A 25,613-nucleotide genomic window follows, 5' to 3' on the forward strand; every position below is an offset into this window, starting at 1 on the left:
AAGGATTTATACTGATTTTTCCTGTCTGAATTTGTCGCACAGAAAGTTGCAGGCCAAATATGTGTGACATTTCTGCGACTTTAGCTTCTAGAGCATTTTTACAACATTATACATAGGTGCTGAATACATAAAAAGCGACTGTTCAGCGACAGACAAGTCGCATCGGCTGAAAGTAGGCCAGAATGTCAGTCCATGTTGGAGCAGGTTTAGATACAGTCTAAAGCATAGATCTCAAAGTCTGTGCACAGAATTTAGCAAGGGCCTCGCACCTTCTGATGCATCAGGTAGGTGCACTATAGCATAGCCTAACCCTCTGTACTTTGGTCTATATTGATGCGGGACATAGACAGCCAGCTGATGACCAATCCATTAGTGCAATGGATGGCTGGAAGCATTTGTCTTTGCCTTTGCAATACCACAGAAGCAATGCATGGTCAATGTACAGCAATGACACACCTGTGTGAACAGCCAGGAGACCCCCCCATGTTATGTTACATAGTTACATAGTTAGTACGGTCGAAAAAAGACATATGTCCATCAAGTTCAACCAGGGAATTAAGGGGTAGGGGTGTGGCGCGATATTGGGGAAGGGATGAGATTTTATATTTCTTCATAAGCATTAATCTTATTTTGTCAATTAGGAACATTCAGCACCCACCCGCTATCAAGGCAGCTGCCTATCATGTCATGCCCTACCTGCACAGGTGTGCTGGCTACTCAAATGATCCAATTAAGGAGGCCATTTAGTCAGCAGCAGCAGAAGTCCTGTGCCTGGACGCTCCAACAGCGGCCAGACACAAGCAGAAGCAGCAGAAGCAGCAGCAGCACCACCTTTTGTTTTTTGGCTGCAGCAGCAGCAGCAGCAGCAGCAAGGCCCACAGGGCTGGCTAGCTGGCTAGCCAGCAAGCAGGTAGCAATGAAAGTAGGAATCTTTCTTTTTAACCCTGTAAGGGGGTGGTGCACTGTACCCGAAGATACTGCCATATCGGGTCAATGCATAGGGCGACGGAAGCAAGCTTCGAAATCGGCCCCCGTTCTCAAAAATCCATTTAATATATGGTCCCCAGATAGGGGACGTATCAGATATTAAACTGATAAGAACAGATACTACACTTGATCTTAGCCAAAAGGCCGAGAAGCGATAACCGTGAAAGGGGCGGGCCCAACAAGGTCCCCTTCATGGGCACTATCACTGCTTGCTGTCAGGGAGGCTGCCAGACAATTTTCCATGCACACTCTGGGCTGGGGGGCAGTCAACCACCAGTACACACAGCAGAACCTAAACCCATACCATTATTGCTAAGCAGCAAGACAGGGGCCCATTGCACTCCCACGGGGCCTTTTTAAATGCAATCCATAACCCGGATTTGCCAGGAACCCTTCTTACTCCTCCTACTTGCATGTGACACTGGGCTTAGGATCTGCATAGGAAACACACACACAAGCACACACCTACCTTTGTTGCCTGCAGATGCCTCCTTGGCTGTCCCCAAACGGTATCAAACCAACACCCACGGGAAGCTGTAAGCATAGAGGACATGCCTGCACCCCATTGGACTTACCTGTGTGGGTTAAATCCGGGTTATTTGACAACCTATGGCGGTGATGGTTCTGCTCAGGCAGAGCAGTGCTGATGCTCCTCATAAAGCTGTCGCTGCTGTGAAGGTTCTAGGTGACATCACAATCCCTATGGTTACATACACGACAAAGCTGGGTTGTTGTTGTTTACACTCTGCAAGGCCTGTGGAAGTGAGTGACATCATAGCACTGTAGTTCTGAGGGTTCTAGATGGATGCAACAATCTCCTGTTGCTTCTATGAAGGCCATAATAGACGACATCACCAAACAGCTCCATAGTCACATACACAGCAAAGGAGAGATGTTGTTTACACCTAGTGATGTCAGTGGTATTGAGTGACATCACAGCACAGTGCTAAGGCTCCTGGGCCTGGACACAGCAGCGGCTGCAATATCTCAACGGAGAATACGTTTATATATATGTGTGTGTGTGCGCGTATATATATATATATATATATATATATATATATATATATATATATATATATATCTCCGCCGAAATCACTTTTAAACCCATTTCCACCTTTTTTTCCCTTCTCTTCCTCTTACTTTTTTTTCACGTTTTTTTACGTTTTTCTCCTTTTCGCCTCTTTTCTGGGCGTATTATTCTTCTTTTTCTTCTTTTTTTTCGTCTAATGCATACCCCATCAGTGCAGCAATGCTTATTCAATACCGCCAGCAGATGGAGACACTGGGGGATAATTTTCTAAGGATTTATACTGATTTTTCCTGTCTGAATTTGTCGCACAGAAAGTTGCAGGCCAAATATGTGTGACATTTCTGCGACTTTAGCTTCTAGAGCATTTTTACAACATTATACATAGGTGCTGAATACATAAAAAGCGACTGTTCAGCGACAGACAAGTCGCATCGGCTGAAAGTAGGCCAGAATGTCAGTCCATGTTGGAGCAGGTTTAGATACAGTCTAAAGCATAGATCTCAAAGTCTGTGCACAGAATTTAGCAAGGGCCTCGCACCTTCTGATGCATCAGGTAGGTGCACTATAGCATAGCCTAACCCTCTGTACTTTGGTCTATATTGATGCGGGACATAGACAGCCAGCTGATGACCAATCCATTAGTGCAATGGATGGCTGGAAGCATTTGTCTTTGCCTTTGCAATACCACAGAAGCAATGCATGGTCAATGTACAGCAATGACACACCTGTGTGAACAGCCAGGAGACCCCCCCATGTTATGTTACATAGTTACATAGTTAGTACGGTCGAAAAAAGACATATGTCCATCAAGTTCAACCAGGGAATTAAGGGGTAGGGGTGTGGCGCGATATTGGGGAAGGGATGAGATTTTATATTTCTTCATAAGCATTAATCTTATTTTGTCAATTAGGAACATTCAGCACCCACCCGCTATCAAGGCAGCTGCCTATCATGTCATGCCCTACCTGCACAGGTGTGCTGGCTACTCAAATGATCCAATTAAGGAGGCCATTTAGTCAGCAGCAGCAGAAGTCCTGTGCCTGGACGCTCCAACAGCGGCCAGACACAAGCAGAAGCAGCAGAAGCAGCAGCAGCACCACCTTTTGTTTTTTGGCTGCAGCAGCAGCAGCAGCAGCAGCAAGGCCCACAGGGCTGGCTAGCTGGCTAGCCAGCAAGCAGGTAGCAATGAAAGTAGGAATCTTTCTTTTTAACCCTGTAAGGGGGTGGTGCACTGTACCCGAAGATACTGCCATATCGGGTCAATGCATAGGGCGACGGAAGCAAGCTTCGAAATCGGCCCCCGTTCTCAAAAATCCATTTAATATATGGTCCCCAGATAGGGGACGTATCAGATATTAAACTGATAAGAACAGATACTACACTTGATCTTAGCCAAAAGGCCGAGAAGCGATAACCGTGAAAGGGGCGGGCCCAACAAGGTCCCCTTCATGGGCACTATCACTGCTTGCTGTCAGGGAGGCTGCCAGACAATTTTCCATGCACACTCTGGGCTGGGGGGCAGTCAACCACCAGTACACACAGCAGAACCTAAACCCATACCATTATTGCTAAGCAGCAAGACAGGGGCCCATTGCACTCCCACGGGGCCTTTTTAAATGCAATCCATAACCCGGATTTGCCAGGAACCCTTCTTACTCCTCCTACTTGCATGTGACACTGGGCTTAGGATCTGCATAGGAAACACACACACAAGCACACACCTACCTTTGTTGCCTGCAGATGCCTCCTTGGCTGTCCCCAAACGGTATCAAACCAACACCCACGGGAAGCTGTAAGCATAGAGGACATGCCTGCACCCCATTGGACTTACCTGTGTGGGTTAAATCCGGGTTATTTGACAACCTATGGCGGTGATGGTTCTGCTCAGGCAGAGCAGTGCTGATGCTCCTCATAAAGCTGTCGCTGCTGTGAAGGTTCTAGGTGACATCACAATCCCTATGGTTACATACACGACAAAGCTGGGTTGTTGTTGTTTACACTCTGCAAGGCCTGTGGAAGTGAGTGACATCATAGCACTGTAGTTCTGAGGGTTCTAGATGGATGCAACAATCTCCTGTTGCTTCTATGAAGGCCATAATAGACGACATCACCAAACAGCTCCATAGTCACATACACAGCAAAGGAGAGATGTTGTTTACACCTAGTGATGTCAGTGGTATTGAGTGACATCACAGCACAGTGCTAAGGCTCCTGGGCCTGGACACAGCAGCGGCTGCAATATCTCAACGGAGAATACGTTTATATATATGTGTGTGTGTGCGCGTATATATATATATATATATATATATATATATATATATATATATATATATTTCTCCGCCGAAATCACTTTTAAACCCATTTCCACCTTTTTTTCCCTTCTCTTCCTCTTACTTTTTTTTCACGTTTTTTTACGTTTTTCTCCTTTTCGCCTCTTTTCTGGGCGTATTATTCTTCTTTTTCTTCTTTTTTTTCGTCTAATGCATACCCCATCAGTGCAGCAATGCTTATTCAATACCGCCAGCAGATGGAGACACTGGGGGATAATTTTCTAAGGATTTATACTGATTTTTCCTGTCTGAATTTGTCGCACAGAAAGTTGCAGGCCAAATATGTGTGACATTTCTGTGACTTTAGCTTCTAGAGCATTTTTACAACATTATACATAGGTGCTGAATACATAAAAAGCGACTGTTCAGCGACAGACAAGTCGCATCGGCTGAAAGTAGGCCAGAATGTCAGTCCATGTTGGAGCAGGTTTAGATACAGTCTAAAGCATAGATCTCAAAGTCTGTGCACAGAATTTAGCAAGGGCCTCGCACCTTCTGATGCATCAGGTAGGTGCACTATAGCATAGCCTAACCCTCTGTACTTTGGTCTATATTGATGCGGGACATAGACAGCCAGCTGATGACCAATCCATTAGTGCAATGGATGGCTGGAAGCATTTGTCTTTGCCTTTGCAATACCACAGAAGCAATGCATGGTCAATGTACAGCAATGACACACCTGTGTGAACAGCCAGGAGACCCCCCCCATGTTATGTTACATAGTTACATAGTTAGTACGGTCGAAAAAAGACATATGTCCATCAAGTTCAACCAGGGAATTAAGGGGTAGGGGTGTGGCGCGATATTGGGGAAGGGATGAGATTTTATATTTCTTCATAAGCATTAATCTTATTTTGTCAATTAGGAACATTCAGCACCCACCCGCTATCAAGGCAGCTGCCTATCATGTCATGCCCTACCTGCACAGGTGTGCTGGCTACTCAAATGATCCAATTAAGGAGGCCATTTAGTCAGCAGCAGCAGAAGTCCTGTGCCTGGACGCTCCAACAGCGGCCAGACACAAGCAGAAGCAGCAGAAGCAGCAGCAGCACCACCTTTTGTTTTTTGGCTGCAGCAGCAGCAGCAGCAGCAGCAAGGCCCACAGGGCTGGCTAGCTGGCTAGCCAGCAAGCAGGTAGCAATGAAAGTAGGAATCTTTCTTTTTAACCCTGTAAGGGGGTGGTGCACTGTACCCGAAGATACTGCCATATCGGGTCAATGCATAGGGCGACGGAAGCAAGCTTCGAAATCGGCCCCCGTTCTCAAAAATCCATTTAATATATGGTCCCCAGATAGGGGACGTATCAGATATTAAACTGATAAGAACAGATACTACACTTGATCTTAGCCAAAAGGCCGAGAAGCGATAACCGTGAAAGGGGCGGGCCCAACAAGGTCCCCTTCATGGGCACTATCACTGCTTGCTGTCAGGGAGGCTGCCAGACAATTTTCCATGCACACTCTGGGCTGGGGGGCAGTCAACCACCAGTACACACAGCAGAACCTAAACCCATACCATTATTGCTAAGCAGCAAGACAGGGGCCCATTGCACTCCCACGGGGCCTTTTTAAATGCAATCCATAACCCGGATTTGCCAGGAACCCTTCTTACTCCTCCTACTTGCATGTGACACTGGGCTTAGGATCTGCATAGGAAACACACACACAAGCACACACCTACCTTTGTTGCCTGCAGATGCCTCCTTGGCTGTCCCCAAACGGTATCAAACCAACACCCACGGGAAGCTGTAAGCATAGAGGACATGCCTGCACCCCATTGGACTTACCTGTGTGGGTTAAATCCGGGTTATTTGACAACCTATGGCGGTGATGGTTCTGCTCAGGCAGAGCAGTGCTGATGCTCCTCATAAAGCTGTCGCTGCTGTGAAGGTTCTAGGTGACATCACAATCCCTATGGTTACATACACGACAAAGCTGGGTTGTTGTTGTTTACACTCTGCAAGGCCTGTGGAAGTGAGTGACATCATAGCACTGTAGTTCTGAGGGTTCTAGATGGATGCAACAATCTCCTGTTGCTTCTATGAAGGCCATAATAGACGACATCACCAAACAGCTCCATAGTCACATACACAGCAAAGGAGAGATGTTGTTTACACCTAGTGATGTCAGTGGTATTGAGTGACATCACAGCACAGTGCTAAGGCTCCTGGGCCTGGACACAGCAGCGGCTGCAATATCTCAACGGAGAATACGTTTATATATATGTGTGTGTGTGCGCGTATATATATATATTTCTCCACCGAAATCACTTTTAAACCCATTTCCACCTTTTTTTCCCTTCTCTTCCTCTTACTTTTTTTTCACGTTTTTTTACGTTTTTCTCCTTTTCGCCTCTTTTCTGGGCGTATTATTCTTCTTTTTCTTCTTTTTTTTCGTCTAATGCATACCCCATCAGTGCAGCAATGCTTATTCAATACCGCCAGCAGATGGAGACACTGGGGGATAATTTTCTAAGGATTTATACTGATTTTTCCTGTCTGAATTTGTCGCACAGAAAGTTGCAGGCCAAATATGTGTGACATTTCTGCGACTTTAGCTTCTAGAGCATTTTTACAACATTATACATAGGTGCTGAATACATAAAAAGCGACTGTTCAGCGACAGACAAGTCGCATCGGCTGAAAGTAGGCCAGAATGTCAGTCCATGTTGGAGCAGGTTTAGATACAGTCTAAAGCATAGATCTCAAAGTCTGTGCACAGAATTTAGCAAGGGCCTCGCACCTTCTGATGCATCAGGTAGGTGCACTATAGCATAGCCTAACCCTCTGTACTTTGGTCTATATTGATGCGGGACATAGACAGCCAGCTGATGACCAATCCATTAGTGCAATGGATGGCTGGAAGCATTTGTCTTTGCCTTTGCAATACCACAGAAGCAATGCATGGTCAATGTACAGCAATGACACACCTGTGTGAACAGCCAGGAGACCCCCCCATGTTATGTTACATAGTTACATAGTTAGTACGGTCGAAAAAAGACATATGTCCATCAAGTTCAACCAGGGAATTAAGGGGTAGGGGTGTGGCGCGATATTGGGGAAGGGATGAGATTTTATATTTCTTCATAAGCATTAATCTTATTTTGTCAATTAGGAACATTCAGCACCCACCCGCTATCAAGGCAGCTGCCTATCATGTCATGCCCTACCTGCACAGGTGTGCTGGCTACTCAAATGATCCAATTAAGGAGGCCATTTAGTCAGCAGCAGCAGAAGTCCTGTGCCTGGACGCTCCAACAGCGGCCAGACACAAGCAGAAGCAGCAGAAGCAGCAGCAGCACCACCTTTTGTTTTTTGGCTGCAGCAGCAGCAGCAGCAGCAGCAAGGCCCACAGGGCTGGCTAGCTGGCTAGCCAGCAAGCAGGTAGCAATGAAAGTAGGAATCTTTCTTTTTAACCCTGTAAGGGGGTGGTGCACTGTACCCGAAGATACTGCCATATCGGGTCAATGCATAGGGCGACGGAAGCAAGCTTCGAAATCGGCCCCCGTTCTCAAAAATCCATTTAATATATGGTCCCCAGATAGGGGACGTATCAGATATTAAACTGATAAGAACAGATACTACACTTGATCTTAGCCAAAAGGCCGAGAAGCGATAACCGTGAAAGGGGCGGGCCCAACAAGGTCCCCTTCATGGGCACTATCACTGCTTGCTGTCAGGGAGGCTGCCAGACAATTTTCCATGCACACTCTGGGCTGGGGGGCAGTCAACCACCAGTACACACAGCAGAACCTAAACCCATACCATTATTGCTAAGCAGCAAGACAGGGGCCCATTGCACTCCCACGGGGCCTTTTTAAATGCAATCCATAACCCGGATTTGCCAGGAACCCTTCTTACTCCTCCTACTTGCATGTGACACTGGGCTTAGGATCTGCATAGGAAACACACACACAAGCACACACCTACCTTTGTTGCCTGCAGATGCCTCCTTGGCTGTCCCCAAACGGTATCAAACCAACACCCACGGGAAGCTGTAAGCATAGAGGACATGCCTGCACCCCATTGGACTTACCTGTGTGGGTTAAATCCGGGTTATTTGACAACCTATGGCGGTGATGGTTCTGCTCAGGCAGAGCAGTGCTGATGCTCCTCATAAAGCTGTCGCTGCTGTGAAGGTTCTAGGTGACATCACAATCCCTATGGTTACATACACGACAAAGCTGGGTTGTTGTTGTTTACACTCTGCAAGGCCTGTGGAAGTGAGTGACATCATAGCACTGTAGTTCTGAGGGTTCTAGATGGATGCAACAATCTCCTGTTGCTTCTATGAAGGCCATAATAGACGACATCACCAAACAGCTCCATAGTCACATACACAGCAAAGGAGAGATGTTGTTTACACCTAGTGATGTCAGTGGTATTGAGTGACATCACAGCACAGTGCTAAGGCTCCTGGGCCTGGACACAGCAGCGGCTGCAATATCTCAACGGAGAATACGTTTATATATATGTGTGTGTGTGCGCGTATATATATATATATATATATATATATATATATATATATATATATTTCTCCGCCGAAATCACTTTTAAACCCATTTCCACCTTTTTTTCCCTTCTCTTCCTCTTACTTTTTTTTCACGTTTTTTTACGTTTTTCTCCTTTTCGCCTCTTTTCTGGGCGTATTATTCTTCTTTTTCTTCTTTTTTTTCGTCTAATGCATACCCCATCAGTGCAGCAATGCTTATTCAATACCGCCAGCAGATGGAGACACTGGGGGATAATTTTCTAAGGATTTATACTGATTTTTCCTGTCTGAATTTGTCGCACAGAAAGTTGCAGGCCAAATATGTGTGACATTTCTGCGACTTTAGCTTCTAGAGCATTTTTACAACATTATACATAGGTGCTGAATACATAAAAAGCGACTGTTCAGCGACAGACAAGTCGCATCGGCTGAAAGTAGGCCAGAATGTCAGTCCATGTTGGAGCAGGTTTAGATACAGTCTAAAGCATAGATCTCAAAGTCTGTGCACAGAATTTAGCAAGGGCCTCGCACCTTCTGATGCATCAGGTAGGTGCACTATAGCATAGCCTAACCCTCTGTACTTTGGTCTATATTGATGCGGGACATAGACAGCCAGCTGATGACCAATCCATTAGTGCAATGGATGGCTGGAAGCATTTGTCTTTGCCTTTGCAATACCACAGAAGCAATGCATGGTCAATGTACAGCAATGACACACCTGTGTGAACAGCCAGGAGACCCCCCCATGTTATGTTACATAGTTACATAGTTAGTACGGTCGAAAAAAGACATATGTCCATCAAGTTCAACCAGGGAATTAAGGGGTAGGGGTGTGGCGCGATATTGGGGAAGGGATGAGATTTTATATTTCTTCATAAGCATTAATCTTATTTTGTCAATTAGGAACATTCAGCACCCACCCGCTATCAAGGCAGCTGCCTATCATGTCATGCCCTACCTGCACAGGTGTGCTGGCTACTCAAATGATCCAATTAAGGAGGCCATTTAGTCAGCAGCAGCAGAAGTCCTGTGCCTGGACGCTCCAACAGCGGCCAGACACAAGCAGAAGCAGCAGAAGCAGCAGCAGCACCACCTTTTGTTTTTTGGCTGCAGCAGCAGCAGCAGCAGCAGCAAGGCCCACAGGGCTGGCTAGCTGGCTAGCCAGCAAGCAGGTAGCAATGAAAGTAGGAATCTTTCTTTTTAACCCTGTAAGGGGGTGGTGCACTGTACCCGAAGATACTGCCATATCGGGTCAATGCATAGGGCGACGGAAGCAAGCTTCGAAATCGGCCCCCGTTCTCAAAAATCCATTTAATATATGGTCCCCAGATAGGGGACGTATCAGATATTAAACTGATAAGAACAGATACTACACTTGATCTTAGCCAAAAGGCCGAGAAGCGATAACCGTGAAAGGGGCGGGCCCAACAAGGTCCCCTTCATGGGCACTATCACTGCTTGCTGTCAGGGAGGCTGCCAGACAATTTTCCATGCACACTCTGGGCTGGGGGGCAGTCAACCACCAGTACACACAGCAGAACCTAAACCCATACCATTATTGCTAAGCAGCAAGACAGGGGCCCATTGCACTCCCACGGGGCCTTTTTAAATGCAATCCATAACCCGGATTTGCCAGGAACCCTTCTTACTCCTCCTACTTGCATGTGACACTGGGCTTAGGATCTGCATAGGAAACACACACACAAGCACACACCTACCTTTGTTGCCTGCAGATGCCTCCTTGGCTGTCCCCAAACGGTATCAAACCAACACCCACGGGAAGCTGTAAGCATAGAGGACATGCCTGCACCCCATTGGACTTACCTGTGTGGGTTAAATCCGGGTTATTTGACAACCTATGGCGGTGATGGTTCTGCTCAGGCAGAGCAGTGCTGATGCTCCTCATAAAGCTGTCGCTGCTGTGAAGGTTCTAGGTGACATCACAATCCCTATGGTTACATACACGACAAAGCTGGGTTGTTGTTGTTTACACTCTGCAAGGCCTGTGGAAGTGAGTGACATCATAGCACTGTAGTTCTGAGGGTTCTAGATGGATGCAACAATCTCCTGTTGCTTCTATGAAGGCCATAATAGACGACATCACCAAACAGCTCCATAGTCACATACACAGCAAAGGAGAGATGTTGTTTACACCTAGTGATGTCAGTGGTATTGAGTGACATCACAGCACAGTGCTAAGGCTCCTGGGCCTGGACACAGCAGCGGCTGCAATATCTCAACGGAGAATACGTTTATATATATGTGTGTGTGTGCGCGTATATATATATATATATATATATATATATATATATATATATATATTTCTCCGCCGAAATCACTTTTAAACCCATTTCCACCTTTTTTTCCCTTCTCTTCCTCTTACTTTTTTTTCACGTTTTTTTACGTTTTTCTCCTTTTCGCCTCTTTTCTGGGCGTATTATTCTTCTTTTTCTTCTTTTTTTTCGTCTAATGCATACCCCATCAGTGCAGCAATGCTTATTCAATACCGCCAGCAGATGGAGACACTGGGGGATAATTTTCTAAGGATTTATACTGATTTTTCCTGTCTGAATTTGTCGCACAGAAAGTTGCAGGCCAAATATGTGTGACATTTCTGCGACTTTAGCTTCTAGAGCATTTTTACAACATTATACATAGGTGCTGAATACATAAAAAGCGACTGTTCAGCGACAGACAAGTCGCATCGGCTGAAAGTAGGCCAGAATGTCAGTCCATGTTGGAGCAGGTTTAGATACAGTCTAAAGCATAGATCTCAAAGTCTGTGCACAGAATTTAGCAAGGGCCTCGCACCTTCTGATGCATCAGGTAGGTGCACTATAGCATAGCCTAACCCTCTGTACTTTGGTCTATATTGATGCGGGACATAGACAGCCAGCTGATGACCAATCCATTAGTGCAATGGATGGCTGGAAGCATTTGTCTTTGCCTTTGCAATACCACAGAAGCAATGCATGGTCAATGTACAGCAATGACACACCTGTGTGAACAGCCAGGAGACCCCCCCATGTTATGTTACATAGTTACATAGTTAGTACGGTCGAAAAAAGACATATGTCCATCAAGTTCAACCAGGGAATTGAGGGGTAGGGGTGTGGCGCGATATTGGGGAAGGGATGAGATTTTATATTTCTTCATAAGCATTAATCTTATTTTGTCAATTAGGAACATTCAGCACCCACCCGCTATCAAGGCAGCTGCCTATCATGTCATGCCCTACCTGCACAGGTGTGCTGGCTACTCAAATGATCCAATTAAGGAGGCCATTTAGTCAGCAGCAGCAGAAGTCCTGTGCCTGGACGCTCCAACAGCGGCCAGACACAAGCAGAAGCAGCAGAAGCAGCAGCAGCACCACCTTTTGTTTTTTGGCTGCAGCAGCAGCAGCAGCAGCAGCAAGGCCCACAGGGCTGGCTAGCTGGCTAGCCAGCAAGCAGGTAGCAATGAAAGTAGGAATCTTTCTTTTTAACCCTGTAAGGGGGTGGTGCACTGTACCCGAAGATACTGCCATATCGGGTCAATGCATAGGGCGACGGAAGCAAGCTTCGAAATCGGCCCCCGTTCTCAAAAATCCATTTAATATATGGTCCCCAGATAGGGGACGTATCAGATATTAAACTGATAAGAACAGATTTTTTTACGTTTTTATTAGTAAAGTGCAAAAACAAGAAATACATACAAGTAAACTTTCACTACTATTCAAAATGCATCATATTACATATCACATTATTGCATTCCAAAGACTAAAGTGCCAAAGTGAATTAGCTTTCTGGGCCCCCAGTCTCTTTTTGTCCAATAAATAGTAGACAAAAAGATCACTCAGTGCAAGTTTAAAACAGTCACTTTCACTAATCAAGTCTTTCTGGAAAACCAAAATATTGCGAGACTTCCATAAGGCATTCTTGACGGTATTCACAACAGTCCATATCACTCTCTCTGTATCTTTATTTTGACTCGTAAAATTCCCGAATAAAACAACTTCATGATTAAAAGTCTTTAGACCGGTAAGAAACATTAAAAGACTCGCCACACTTTTCCACACCTCTTGAGCATAAAAACAGTTCCAAAACACATGTAAGACTGTCTCTTCTCCTCCACAGCTTCCTCTTGGACATCTTGAAGTATTGCACAATCCCCGTCTGTGCTGAAAGTGTCTGGTAGGTACACACTCATGTGCTATTGACCATGCAAGATCTTTATTGCAATTCTCCAGATACGGTGCATTAACCATCCTCCACACTCTGTCACATTTTGTTTTAGAGAAGTTTAAAATCCCAGAGGTTTGCTCCGATCTCCTGAGCTCCATCTCTATTCTTTTGGGATGCTTGAGAATCTCAATGTCCATGTCTTTCAAGTTATACAGACGAATCACTTTCTCTAAAACCATATAGTGCTTTGGAGGTATGATTAAAACAGGGGATGTCTGAGGTAGGTGAATCCATTTTCTTTTTCTAAATATATCACCAGCAGCATACTTTAGATAAAATGTCCATTGTTTAGAGGATAAAACAGTCTTAAAACACATGCTAAAAAACTTCAGGTATAAAAAATTTTTAAGATTAGGAACGTTTTTACCTCCATTTTTGTGCAGCTTGTACATAATGTCTCTCTTGAGTTTTTCCATCCTTGAACTCCAGATAAAATGAAAAAATTGTTTTTGCAGGTTTTTAAGAACAGTCTCTGATGGAGGAAACACTGTGTTAAGGTACAATAAAACAGGTAAAAGCAAGGAACGTATAATTAAAAGCTTCCCTTCAATTGATAGTTTCCTAAGCTTCCAAAAGTCAATTTTTTTCTGTACCTTTTCTTTAATAATGTTCCAACTCTCCTCTCCATCATTTTTTGCATTAAAAACCACTCCTAAAACCTTTATTTTCTCACTCTGGATCTTTAGTTGGGGGATGTCTGTATTTGACCACTTCCCAATCCCCAAACATTCACATTTAGCAATATTTAGTTTAAAAGCAGATGCTTGGCAAAAAAATTCAGTCTTCATCAAGGCTCTTCTGACAGATACTTCTGAGTCACATAAAATGGTCACATCATCCATATATGCAAGGGTTTTCGTAAACTGTCCATTACCCCCTGGTATGGGGACCCCTCTGATCACCTTGTCCTTTCTCAGCATAGCCAGTAGGGGTTCTATTGCACATATAAATAGCAGCGGTGACAAAGGGCATCCTTGCTTAACGCCCGAACTCAGTAAAACATCTTCAGATAAAAACCCATTGACTAAAATTTTGCTAAAGCAGTCATTGTATAAAAGTGCAACATGCTTGATAAAACTCTCTGGAAAACCCATCTTTTTTAAAACAGTCCATAAATGCTGGTGGGAAACTCTGTCATATGCTTTCATAAAATCAAGAGATAACACTGCAAGCTTCTGTTGGCGCTCCTGCTGGTACCAGATGGCATCTCTGATGACATTGAGATGCTCCCACACTGCACGCCCTGGGACACCACATACTTGGTCAGGGTGGATCACCGTCTCAATCACTAGCTTCATGCGGTTGACCAAGATTTTTGCAAAAATTTTATAGTCCACATTGAGTAGAGTGATTGGTCTCCAATTTTCTAGCTTTGTCTTGTCTCCTTTCTTGTACAACAAAGTCACCACACCACTCCTCCAGGACTCAGGCAGCTTCTCACAGTTAAAAACCTCTTTAAGAACAGCATAAAAATCAGACTTTAAAATTTCCCAAAAAGACAGGTAAAATTCTATTTGTAATCCATCAGATCCAGGAGTTTTCCCTTTTAAAAAACTCTTTACTGCACTTTCCACTTCAGCCATATTCACACTATTGCACAAAACATCTTTGTCCTGATCACTCAGACAATATTGCACAGAGTCCATTACTTCGGGTAAAAAGTCAGAGTCAATGTGTTTTTCACTAAAAAGATCATGATAAAAACTGTGTGCTTTATTTAAAAGTCCATCTTTAGTAGTCTCACCATCAAGATTTTTTATTAATTCTTTCTTTTCAACAAGTTTCTTTAAAAAGAAGCGTGAGCAAGTCTCATTTTTTTCCATATGTTCCACTTTTGCATTATAAATAATTTCTTTACCTTTTCCTTCCACAGCTTTCTTTATCTCCTCTTTCACCTTTACAATTGTATCATCCATGTTCACACCAATGCTCCTCAGCTGGTAACAGGTTTGCAGTTTTGTGTTTAGTCTTTTAAACCACCTTTGCTTCTCCTTGGCTTTGTTCACACCAGCACGCATAAAAAATTCTTTTATTTTGGCCTTTGCATGCTCCCACCAGTCCAGCATTGATGCAAACCGCTGTTGGAGATTTTTTAGTTTTTTATAATAAATAACAAAGTCTCTCTTTATGATTTCATCTTCTAGGAGCTGTGAGTTCAGTCTCCAAACACCTTTCCCTTTGATGACATCAGGTAAGTAAATTTCCACAGAGAGAAGTTTGTGGTCAGACAAGACATTATCTGTGAGTTTAGCATTATTTATTTTTATATTTTCAGAAATAAGGACAAAGTCAATTCTGGATTTATAGATGTTACTTTCCCAGGTGTAACCAGGGTCAGATGGGTTTTGACTTCTCCAGGCATCTTGCAATCTGTTGTCCTGAATTAGATTCTTCAGCTGCACTTCAGTCTTGTCTTTTCTCACAGACCCAGAGACTCTCCTCTCATCAGGCAACACACAGTTAAAATCTCCTCCCAAGACAAGAGAGGTAGCTCCATGCAAATACAACTGCACAATCTCTAGGAGGGAGGATCTTTCTTCTTTAACAGGGGAGGCATAGATGTTAATAATCCTCAACTCCACTCCATTATATTGTACATTCACAAGCAATGCCCTCCCAGGCACAATTTCCACAAAGGACATGATGTTAAAGTCCTGGCCCTTAAAAAGTATTCCAACTCCAGAGTTCTTGTTTGAGTTGTCACCTGACCAGATAGATGGGCCATATATCCAGTCAGTTCTCAGGTATTCATAATTCATGTGATGATAAATTCCACATTCTTGAATTAGAAAAATTCTTGCATTCAAAGTTGACAAAAATGAAAAAAAAGCAGCCCTCCTTGCAGGACTCTTTATTCCTCTCGCATTAAGCGAGGCAATGCTGATGGTAGCCATTTAACCCTTTTCAGGAGTTGCTGCCTCAGACTCAGGAGATGTAAGTTCCTGGATTACTTGAGATGGTGCAACCAGTAACCGTTTTGTTTGGCCACTGTTCACATCTGAGACAACAGGATCTTTCTTTCTCTTTTTTTTCAAGTCTTCAACCTCCATTTCCTCTGACCAGTCTCTTGCAAGTGTAGCCACAGATGATCCCTGCTCCATATCTGACTCGGCAAAGTCCGACTCAGTGACAGCGACCACCGACTCCACCGCCCCCATGGTGACAGCAGGGACAGCACGGGGTTCACTGCCACCAACTTTCCGCTGGATAACATCTGGCTTTACAGCAGCAGGTTTTACAGTCTCTTTCTTTTTAACTGCAGAGACTGCAGTCTGAACAGACCCAACAGTAACAGCAACAGGAACAGGATCCGCAGTCTGAATAGTGTCCACAGGTTTGGATCCAGCCTCGGGTGTGGCAGCAATAGCAGCAGCAGCAGCAGCAGCCTGGTCACAAGATGATGCAGCGACCTCCGCCCAAGTTCTGGACCTGTACAGACAGTCTTTGAACACATGTCCACGTTGCCCGCAGAGATTGCACACCACCTCCTCCGTGCAACCTCCTGAGGTATGTCCAGCTTTGCCGCAGCGACCACAGAACTGCACAGATGGTGAAGTGCAAGCATCCTGTCTGTGGCCAAAGCTCCTGCATTTTCTGCAAAATTCCGGCATGTTGTTATAAAACAGGTAGCCTCTGTCTCTGCCAATTGTAAAGCTGGAGGGCGGATGTTGCATGCCCTCAATTCCATCAGGATCAGCTCTAAACTTCACACGGAACTTGTATTTACCAGTCCAGAGATCCTCTGTATTGAAGATTTTCTCTCCTCCTTTCACCTCAGAGCAATATCTCTGGAGAAAGCGCCCAATGTCAGCCAGATTCACATACGGATTGTACATGAACACCACCAGGTTTGTCTCTCCTGCAGTGTATAACACAGTGAAGGTAAGTCCATCCAGCTCAGGTGAATTCAGCTTGGACTTTAATTGGTAGTGCAGATTCTGACAGGCGCTGTGAGATTCAAGCACAAGGACATATGAAGCTCTCCCATGCTGCTGCAGACATAGAATATCCTGCTTTTTCACCAGCAAGGTCTTTAGGAAGATGTTCTTCACAAGATGTTCCAAGCTGAACTTGTCCAATGCACTTTCAAGGATATCCACACGAAATCCATTCTTTATCCTGGTCTCTCCATCTTTCAGGTAATTAATTCGGCTCTGGAAAGCCATTATCGCACAATTCACAGTAGCCCCCGCAAGGGATAGCTCCTGCAATCCACCTCGCACCTCTTGATCTTAGCCAAAAGGCCGAGAAGCGATAACCGTGAAAGGGGCGGGCCCAACAAGGTCCCCTTCATGGGCACTATCACTGCTTGCTGTCAGGGAGGCTGCCAGACAATTTTCCATGCACACTCTGGGCTGGGGGGCAGTCAACCACCAGTACACACAGCAGAACCTAAACCCATACCATTATTGCTAAGCAGCAAGACAGGGGCCCATTGCACTCCCACGGGGCCTTTTTAAATGCAATCCATAACCCGGATTTGCCAGGAACCCTTCTTACTCCTCCTACTTGCATGTGACACTGGGCTTAGGATCTGCATAGGAAACACACACACAAGCACACACCTACCTTTGTTGCCTGCAGATGCCTCCTTGGCTGTCCCCAAACGGTATCAAACCAACACCCACGGGAAGCTGTAAGCATAGAGGACATGCCTGCACCCCATTGGACTTACCTGTGTGGGTTAAATCCGGGTTATTTGACAACCTATGGCGGTGATGGTTCTGCTCAGGCAGAGCAGTGCTGATGCTCCTCATAAAGCTGTCGCTGCTGTGAAGGTTCTAGGTGACATCACAATCCCTATGGTTACATACACGACAAAGCTGGGTTGTTGTTGTTTACACTCTGCAAGGCCTGTGGAAGTGAGTGACATCATAGCACTGTAGTTCTGAGGGTTCTAGATGGATGCAACAATCTCCTGTTGCTTCTATGAAGGCCATAATAGACGACATCACCAAACAGCTCCATAGTCACATACACAGCAAAGGAGAGATGTTGTTTACACCTAGTGATGTCAGTGGTATTGAGTGACATCACAGCACAGTGCTAAGGCTCCTGGGCCTGGACACAGCAGCGGCTGCAATATCTCAACGGAGAATACGTTTATATATATGTGTGTGTGTGCGCGTATATATATATATATATATATATATATATATATATATATATATATTTCTCCGCCGAAATCACTTTTAAACCCATTTCCACCTTTTTTTCCCTTCTCTTCCTCTTACTTTTTTTTCACGTTTTTTTACGTTTTTCTCCTTTTCGCCTCTTTTCTGGGCGTATTATTCTTCTTTTTCTTCTTTTTTTTCGTCTAATGCATACCCCATCAGTGCAGCAATGCTTATTCAATACCGCCAGCAGATGGAGACACTGGGGGATAATTTTCTAAGGATTTATACTGATTTTTCCTGTCTGAATTTGTCGCACAGAAAGTTGCAGGCCAAATATGTGTGACATTTCTGCGACTTTAGCTTCTAGAGCATTTTTACAACATTATACATAGGTGCTGAATACATAAAAAGCGACTGTTCAGCGACAGACAAGTCGCATCGGCTGAAAGTAGGCCAGAATGTCAGTCCATGTTGGAGCAGGTTTAGATACAGTCTAAAGCATAGATCTCAAAGTCTGTGCACAGAATTTAGCAAGGGCCTCGCACCTTCTGATGCATCAGGTAGGTGCACTATAGCATAGCCTAACCCTCTGTACTTTGGTCTATATTGATGCGGGACATAGACAGCCAGCTGATGACCAATCCATTAGTGCAATGGATGGCTGGAAGCATTTGTCTTTGCCTTTGCAATACCACAGAAGCAATGCATGGTCAATGTACAGCAATGACACACCTGTGTGAACAGCCAGGAGACCCCCCCATGTTATGTTACATAGTTACATAGTTAGTACGGTCGAAAAAAGACATATGTCCATCAAGTTCAACCAGGGAATTAAGGGGTAGGGGTGTGGCGCGATATTGGGGAAGGGATGAGATTTTATATTTCTTCATAAGCATTAATCTTATTTTGTCAATTAGGAACATTCAGCACCCACCCGCTATCAAGGCAGCTGCCTATCATGTCATGCCCTACCTGCACAGGTGTGCTGGCTACTCAAATGATCCAATTAAGGAGGCCATTTAGTCAGCAGCAGCAGAAGTCCTGTGCCTGGACGCTCCAACAGCGGCCAGACACAAGCAGAAGCAGCAGAAGCAGCAGCAGCACCACCTTTTGTTTTTTGGCTGCAGCAGCAGCAGCAGCAGCAGCAGCAAGGCCCACAGGGCTGGCTAGCTGGCTAGCCAGCAAGCAGGTAGCAATGAAAGTAGGAATCTTTCTTTTTAACCCTGTAAGGGGGTGGTGCACTGTACCCGAAGATACTGCCATATCGGGTCAATGCATAGGGCGACGGAAGCAAGCTTCGAAATCGGCCCCCGTTCTCAAAAATCCATTTAATATATGGTCCCCAGATAGGGGACGTATCAGATATTAAACTGATAAGAACAGATACTACACTTGATCTTAGCCAAAAGGCCGAGAAGCGATAACCGTGAAAGGGGCGGGCCCAACAAGGTCCCCTTCATGGGCACTATCACTGCTTGCTGTCAGGGAGGCTGCCAGACAATTTTCCATGCACACTCTGGGCTGGGGGGCAGTCAACCACCAGTACACACAGCAGAACCTAAACCCATACCATTATTGCTAAGCAGCAAGACAGGGGCCCATTGCACTCCCACGGGGCCTTTTTAAATGCAATCCATAACCCGGATTTGCCAGGAACCCTTCTTACTCCTCCTACTTGCATGTGACACTGGGCTTAGGATCTGCATAGGAAACACACACACAAGCACACACCTTCCTTTGTTGCCTGCAGATGCCTCCTTGGCTGTCCCCAAACGGTATCAAACCAACACCCACGGGAAGCTGTAAGCATAGAGGACATGCCTGCACCCCATTGGACTTACCTGTGTGGGTTAAATCCGGGTTATTTGACAACCTATGGCGGTGATGGTTCTGCTCAGGCAGAGCAGTGCTGATGCTCCTCATAAAGCTGTCGCTGCTGTGAAAGTTCTAGGTGACATCACAATCCCTATGGTTACATACACGACAAAGCTGGGTTGTTGTTGTTTACACTCTGCAAGGCCTGTGGAAGTGAGTGACATCATAGCACTGTAGTTCTGAGGGTTCTAGATGGATGCAACAATCTCCTGTTGCTTCTATGAAGGCCATAATAGACGACATCACCAAACAGCTCCATAGTCACATACACAGCAAAGGAGAGATGTTGTTTACACCTAGTGATGTCAGTGGTATTGAGTGACATCACAGCACAGTGCTAAGGCTCCTGGGCCTGGACACAGCAGCGGCTGCAATATCTCAACGGAGAATACGTTTATATATATGTGTGTGTGTGCGCGTATATATATATATATATATATATATATATATATATATATTTCTCCGCCGAAATCACTTTTAAACCCATTTCCACCTTTTTTTCCCTTCTCTTCCTCTTACTTTTTTTTCACGTTTTTTTACGTTTTTCTCCTTTTCGCCTCTTTTCTGGGCGTATTATTCTTCTTTTTCTTCTTTTTTTTCGTCTAATGCATACCCCATCAGTGCAGCAATGCTTATTCAATACCGCCAGCAGATGGAGACACTGGGGGATAATTTTCTAAGGATTTATACTGATTTTTCCTGTCTGAATTTGTCGCACAGAAAGTTGCAGGCCAAATATGTGTGACATTTCTGCGACTTTAGCTTCTAGAGCATTTTTACAACATTATACATAGGTGCTGAATACATAAAAAGCGACTGTTCAGCGACAGACAAGTCGCATCGGCTGAAAGTAGGCCAGAATGTCAGTCCATGTTGGAGCAGGTTTAGATACAGTCTAAAGCATAGATCTCAAAGTCTGTGCACAGAATTTAGCAAGGGCCTCGCACCTTCTGATGCATCAGGTAGGTGCACTATAGCATAGCCTAACCCTCTGTACTTTGGTCTATATTGATGCGGGACATAGACAGCCAGCTGATGACCAATCCATTAGTGCAATGGATGGCTGGAAGCATTTGTCTTTGCCTTTGCAATACCACAGAAGCAATGCATGGTCAATGTACAGCAATGACACACCTGTGTGAACAGCCAGGAGACCCCCCCATGTTATGTTACATAGTTACATAGTTAGTACGGTCGAAAAAAGACATATGTCCATCAAGTTCAACCAGGGAATTAAGGGGTAGGGGTGTGGCGCGATATTGGGGAAGGGATGAGATTTTATATTTCTTCATAAGCATTAATCTTATTTTGTCAATTAGGAACATTCAGCACCCACCCGCTATCAAGGCAGCTGCCTATCATGTCATGCCCTACCTGCACAGGTGTGCTGGCTACTCAAATGATCCAATTAAGGAGGCCATTTAGTCAGCAGCAGCAGAAGTCCTGTGCCTGGACGCTCCAACAGCGGCCAGACACAAGCAGAAGCAGCAGAAGCAGCAGCAGCACCACCTTTTGTTTTTTGGCTGCAGCAGCAGCAGCAGCAGCAGCAAGGCCCACAGGGCTGGCTAGCTGGCTAGCCAGCAAGCAGGTAGCAATGAAAGTAGGAATCTTTCTTTTTAACCCTGTAAGGGGGTGGTGCACTGTACCCGAAGATACTGCCATATCGGGTCAATGCATAGGGCGACGGAAGCAAGCTTCGAAATCGGCCCCCGTTCTCAAAAATCCATTTAATATATGGTCCCCAGATAGGGGACGTATCAGATATTAAACTGATAAGAACAGATACTACACTTGATCTTAGCCAAAAGGCCGAGAAGCGATAACCGTGAAAGGGGCGGGCCCAACAAGGTCCCGTTCATGGGCACTATCACTGCTTGCTGTCAGGGAGGCTGCCAGACAATTTTCCATGCACACTCTGGGCTGGGGGGCAGTCAACCACCAGTACACACAGCAGAACCTAAACCCATACCATTATTGCTAAGCAGCAAGACAGGGGCCCATTGCACTCCCACGGGGCCTTTTTAAATGCAATCCATAACCCGGATTTGCCAGGAACCCTTCTTACTCCTCCTACTTGCATGTGACACTGGGCTTAGGATCTGCATAGGAAACACACACACAAGCACACACCTACCTTTGTTGCCTGCAGATGCCTCCTTGGCTGTCCCCAAACGGTATCAAACCAACACCCACGGGAAGCTGTAAGCATAGAGGACATGCCTGCACCCCATTGGACTTACCTGTGTGGGTTAAATCCGGGTTATTTGACAACCTATGGCGGTGATGGTTCTGCTCAGGCAGAGCAGTGCTGATGCTCCTCATAAAGCTGTCGCTGCTGTGAAGGTTCTAGGTGACATCACAATCCCTATGGTTACATACACGACAAAGCTGGGTTGTTGTTGTTTACACTCTGCAAGGCCTGTGGAAGTGAGTGACATCATAGCACTGTAGTTCTGAGGGTTCTAGATGGATGCAACAATCTCCTGTTGCTTCTATGAAGGCCATAATAGACGACATCACCAAACAGCTCCATAGTCACATACACAGCAAAGGAGAGATGTTGTTTACACCTAGTGATGTCAGTGGTATTGAGTGACATCACAGCACAGTGCTAAGGCTCCTGGGCCTGGACACAGCAGCGGCTGCAATATCTCAACGGAGAATACGTTTATATATATGTGTGTGTGTGCGCGTATATATATATATATATATATATATATATATATATATATATATATATATTTCTCCGCCGAAATCACTTTTAAACCCATTTCCACCTTTTTTTCCCTTCTCTTCCTCTTACTTTTTTTTCACGTTTTTTTACGTTTTTCTCCTTTTCGCCTCTTTTCTGGGCGTATTATTCTTCTTTTTCTTCTTTTTTTTTGTCTAATGCATACCCCATCAGTGCAGCAATGCTTATTCAATACCGCCAGCAGATGGAGACACTGGGGGATAATTTTCTAAGGATTTATACTGATTTTTCCTGTCTGAATTTGTCGCACAGAAAGTTGCAGGCCAAATATGTGTGACATTTCTGCGACTTTAGCTTCTAGAGCATTTTTACAACATTATACATAGGTGCTGAATACATAAAAAGCGACTGTTCAGCGACAGACAAGTCGCATCGGCTGAAAGTAGGCCAGAATGTCAGTCCATGTTGGAGCAGGTTTAGATACAGTCTAAAGCATAGATCTCAAAGTCTGTGCACAGAATTTAGCAAGGGCCTCGCACCTTCTGATGCATCAGGTAGGTGCACTATAGCATAGCCTAACCCTCTGTACTTTGGTCTATATTGATGCGGGACATAGACAGCCAGCTGATGACCAATCCATTAGTGCAATGGATGGCTGGAAGCATTTGTCTTTGCCTTTGCAATACCACAGAAGCAATGCATGGTCAATGTACAGCAATGACACACCTGTGTGAACAGCCAGGAGACCCCCCCATGTTATGTTACATAGTTACATAGTTAGTACGGTCGAAAAAAGACATATGTCCATCAAGTTCAACCAGGGAATTAAGGGGTAGGGGTGTGGCGCGATATTGGGGAAGGGATGAGATTTTATATTTCTTCATAAGCATTAATCTTATTTTGTCAATTAGGAACATTCAGCACCCACCCGCTATCAAGGCAGCTGCCTATCATGTCATGCCCTACCTGCACAGGTGTGCTGGCTACTCAAATGATCCAATTAAGGAGGCCATTTAGTCAGCAGCAGCAGAAGTCCTGTGCCTGGACGCTCCAACAGCGGCCAGACACAAGCAGAAGCAGCAGAAGCAGCAGCAGCACCACCTTTTGTTTTTTGGCTGCAGCAGCAGCAGCAGCAGCAGCAAGGCCCACAGGGCTGGCTAGCTGGCTAGCCAGCAAGCAGGTAGCAATGAAAGTAGGAATCTTTCTTTTTAACCCTGTAAGGGGGTGGTGCACTGTACCCGAAGATACTGCCATATCGGGTCAATGCATAGGGCGACGGAAGCAAGCTTCGAAATCGGCCCCCGTTCTCAAAAATCCATTTAATATATGGTCCCCAGATAGGGGACGTATCAGATATTAAACTGATAAGAACAGATACTACACTTGATCTTAGCCAAAAGGCCGAGAAGCGATAACCGTGAAAGGGGCGGGCCCAACAAGGTCCCCTTCATGGGCACTATCACTGCTTGCTGTCAGGGAGGCTGCCAGACAATTTTCCATGCACACTCTGGGCTGGGGGGCAGTCAACCACCAGTACACACAGCAGAACCTAAACCCATACCATTATTGCTAAGCAGCAAGACAGGGGCCCATTGCACTCCCACGGGGCCTTTTTAAATGCAATCCATAACCCGGATTTGCCAGGAACCCTTCTTACTCCTCCTACTTGCATGTGACACTGGGCTTAGGATCTGCATAGGAAACACACACACAAGCACACACCTACCTTTGTTGCCTGCAGATGCCTCCTTGGCTGTCCCCAAACGGTATCAAACCAACACCCACGGGAAGCTGTAAGCATAGAGGACATGCCTGCACCCCATTGGACTTACCTGTGTGGGTTAAATCCGGGTTATTTGACAACCTATGGCGGTGATGGTTCTGCTCAGGCAGAGCAGTGCTGATGCTCCTCATAAAGCTGTCGCTGCTGTGAAGGTTCTAGGTGACATCACAATCCCTATGGTTACATACACGACAAAGCTGGGTTGTTGTTGTTTACACTCTGCAAGGCCTGTGGAAGTGAGTGACATCATAGCACTGTAGTTCTGAGGGTTCTAGATGGATGCAACAATCTCCTGTTGCTTCTATGAAGGCCATAATAGACGACATCACCAAACAGCTCCATAGTCACATACACAGCAAAGGAGAGATGTTGTTTACACCTAGTGATGTCAGTGGTATTGAGTGACATCACAGCACAGTGCTAAGGCTCCTGGGCCTGGACACAGCAGCGGCTGCAATATCTCAACGGAGAATACGTTTATATATATGTGTGTGTGTGCGCGTATATATATATATATATATATATATATATATATATATATATATATTTCTCCGCCGAAATCACTTTTAAACCCATTTCCACCTTTTTTTCCCTTCTCTTCCTCTTACTTTTTTTTCACGTTTTTTTACGTTTTTCTCCTTTTCGCCTCTTTTCTGGGCGTATTATTCTTCTTTTTCTTCTTTTTTTTTGTCTAATGCATACCCCATCAGTGCAGCAATGCTTATTCAATACCGCCAGCAGATGGAGACACTGGGGGATAATTTTCTAAGGATTTATACTGATTTTTCCTGTCTGAATTTGTCGCACAGAAAGTTGCAGGCCAAATATGTGTGACATTTCTGCGACTTTAGCTTCTAGAGCATTTTTACAACATTATACATAGGTGCTGAATACATAAAAAGCGACTGTTCAGCGACAGACAAGTCGCATCGGCTGAAAGTAGGCCAGAATGTCAGTCCATGTTGGAGCAGGTTTAGATACAGTCTAAAGCATAGATCTCAAAGTCTGTGCACAGAATTTAGCAAGGGCCTCGCACCTTCTGATGCATCAGGTAGGTGCACTATAGCATAGCCTAACCCTCTGTAC

The 25,613-nt window shown here is 45.0% G+C and overlaps 9 non-coding genes across 9 annotated transcripts; all 9 read right to left on the minus strand.

Annotated features, from left to right (window-relative positions):
* Positions 1–952: 952 nt before the first annotated feature.
* Positions 953–1,143, minus strand: LOC130324696 (U2 spliceosomal RNA). The gene has a single exon (XR_008869651.1). It is a non-coding gene; the product is annotated as a U2 spliceosomal RNA (small nuclear RNA).
* Positions 1,144–3,238: 2,095 nt separating this feature from the next.
* LOC130324697 (U2 spliceosomal RNA) lies at positions 3,239–3,429 on the minus strand. The gene has a single exon (XR_008869652.1). It is a non-coding gene; the product is annotated as a U2 spliceosomal RNA (small nuclear RNA).
* A 2,094-nt stretch (positions 3,430–5,523) lies between these two features.
* On the minus strand, positions 5,524–5,714 carry LOC130324698 (U2 spliceosomal RNA). The gene has a single exon (XR_008869653.1). It is a non-coding gene; the product is annotated as a U2 spliceosomal RNA (small nuclear RNA).
* A 2,057-nt stretch (positions 5,715–7,771) lies between these two features.
* On the minus strand, positions 7,772–7,962 carry LOC130324699 (U2 spliceosomal RNA). Its single transcript, XR_008869654.1, has one exon. It is a non-coding gene; the product is annotated as a U2 spliceosomal RNA (small nuclear RNA).
* A 2,089-nt stretch (positions 7,963–10,051) lies between these two features.
* LOC130324700 (U2 spliceosomal RNA) lies at positions 10,052–10,242 on the minus strand. The gene has a single exon (XR_008869655.1). It is a non-coding gene; the product is annotated as a U2 spliceosomal RNA (small nuclear RNA).
* Positions 10,243–12,331: 2,089 nt separating this feature from the next.
* Positions 12,332–12,525, minus strand: LOC130324771 (U2 spliceosomal RNA). Its single transcript, XR_008869718.1, has one exon. It is a non-coding gene; the product is annotated as a U2 spliceosomal RNA (small nuclear RNA).
* Positions 12,526–19,408: 6,883 nt separating this feature from the next.
* Positions 19,409–19,599, minus strand: LOC130324701 (U2 spliceosomal RNA). Its single transcript, XR_008869656.1, has one exon. It is a non-coding gene; the product is annotated as a U2 spliceosomal RNA (small nuclear RNA).
* A 2,083-nt stretch (positions 19,600–21,682) lies between these two features.
* Positions 21,683–21,873, minus strand: LOC130324702 (U2 spliceosomal RNA). The gene has a single exon (XR_008869657.1). It is a non-coding gene; the product is annotated as a U2 spliceosomal RNA (small nuclear RNA).
* A 2,093-nt stretch (positions 21,874–23,966) lies between these two features.
* Positions 23,967–24,157, minus strand: LOC130324705 (U2 spliceosomal RNA). The gene has a single exon (XR_008869659.1). It is a non-coding gene; the product is annotated as a U2 spliceosomal RNA (small nuclear RNA).
* Between the last annotated feature and the right edge of the window lie 1,456 nt (positions 24,158–25,613).

This window comes from Hyla sarda, unplaced genomic scaffold (genome assembly GCF_029499605.1).
Source record: "Hyla sarda isolate aHylSar1 unplaced genomic scaffold, aHylSar1.hap1 scaffold_266, whole genome shotgun sequence".
NCBI lineage: Eukaryota > Metazoa > Chordata > Amphibia > Anura > Hylidae > Hyla > Hyla sarda.